Source organism: Echinops telfairi, unplaced genomic scaffold (assembly GCF_000313985.2).
Source record: "Echinops telfairi isolate 266 unplaced genomic scaffold, ASM31398v2 ScPeMD7_655;HRSCAF=1070, whole genome shotgun sequence".
Classification (NCBI taxonomy): Eukaryota; Metazoa; Chordata; class Mammalia; order Afrosoricida; family Tenrecidae; genus Echinops; species Echinops telfairi.
In genome coordinates, this window is record NW_022104553.1 from 23,342,493 (window position 1) to 23,344,219 (window position 1,727).

Here is a 1,727-nt window from a genome sequence, read left to right on the forward strand (position 1 = left end):
GAGGATTGGGGAGGTGGAGGCTGAGGGCATTGGGGTTGGGGAGGCTTAGAGAGTTGAGGGAGTGGGGCAGTCTGGGGTTGAGGAAGTTTGGAAGGCTGGGGAGGGGTCTGAGTAGGCTCCAGGTTTGCAGGAGATGGTAGGAGATAGGGTGGAGGATGGACAGGTGGAAGAGACAACGCCTCCAGGGAGTCAGAGGGGGCGGGGGTGATCTGAGCGGTGGCGGGAGGTGATGGGAGTTTGGAAGAGGCTGTCCCAGGTGATTGAGCAAGGAGGACTTGGGCTGGGTGACAGGTGACACATAAGGAAGGAGCGGAGAAAAAAGGAGGCCTGAACATACAGAATCTCAGACCATTTTGGGGTTCGGTGACAGAAGTTGTCGAGGTCTTGGAGAATACTGAAATCAAAAATACCATTTTCTGGCCAGTGTGACCCATTGTTCAATTGGTATTGTGGCCACACTTGATTACAGGAAAAGACCAGATGCTTAGGGCGAATGTCCTGATTCACACCCAGCTCAGTGAGGTTGCCCAGCAGGCATTCCAAGGGACTGTCCCCAGGAGGCTTAGATAAAGCACTTCTCATGGTGTCTCAAACTGCAGGGGGTACGGTAGAGGAGAAGGACGTCTCCTGGTTCCGGTTGCACCTATCAGTCAGGAAGTGGCCTGATAACCCTGAGAGGCATCCCAGTCAAAGCTAGGGATCCAGTGGGAGAGTCTTGAACTCCACCGAACAGGAAGGTTTCCTGGTGCAGGCCTGTGGCTTTAACCGGCAGACAGGGACCTTGGATCAATTAAAGACATCGCAGAAAGCTAAGGAGGGAAAGGGGCTTGGCTTTGTGGCTGGCTGAATGGAGGGCGGTCAGAGGCCTTTGTTCAGGAGGGAGCGGATTTTAGATAAGGTCTGAGAGTAGGCACCAAAGAACTGCTAGGGAGGAGGAGGAAGTAGATTTTAGAGTAAGTCTGAGAGCAGGCACCGCATAACTGCCAGCAGGAAACACACACACACACACACACACACGTATAAGAAGCTCAGACTCACCCTTTGCATTCCAGCCCGGTCAGACGGTGCAATGACTGCCAAACCCAGTGCCAGCAGCCCTGTCAGCAGCAGGGATCCCAGAAAGTAAACACAGAAACAACAGGCTGAAGGTCACATGAGAGGAAAGATAGACACAGAGGAAAAGGTGGACACAAGAAACTGACCTTATCGTCGCACCCCTTGCAGGGAAGGGCAGTTATTTCCAGCTCCTCTTGGTACTAGGGTTGGCATATAGTACCTGCCAGTGGAGTCACGTCCAGATTTCTAGCGTACTTGCTTTTCAGTGCTTTCAGCTACTCAACCCTTCGTGAACCCTACGTTCCCATATGAGTTGGCTGGTCCTTGGTGTCCAGAGCGACAAATATAAGACAGACCGAAATGCACAGAAATACTGACCAGAAAAGCAGTTGCACAGGCAGGCTTCAGAGGTCCATGGAAGCAGAGGATGGGGCTGCCCACCTGCCAGAGGGAGGCCGGAGTGGCACAGAAGGCCCTCCTGCTGGTCCCGGTTGTTTTGGCACCAAGATGAGAGGTTGAGACAGAGTCGCAGGACAGAGACAGGGTTCAGACAAAACGAGGAGTGAAAGAGAAGGGTTTTATTGAGGGAAAAGAACTCCCGAATGGATTCCACAATTCAGCAAGTGTAGGTTAGGGAAGTCACGCCCGGTGCTAGGGTGGCAGGATATATA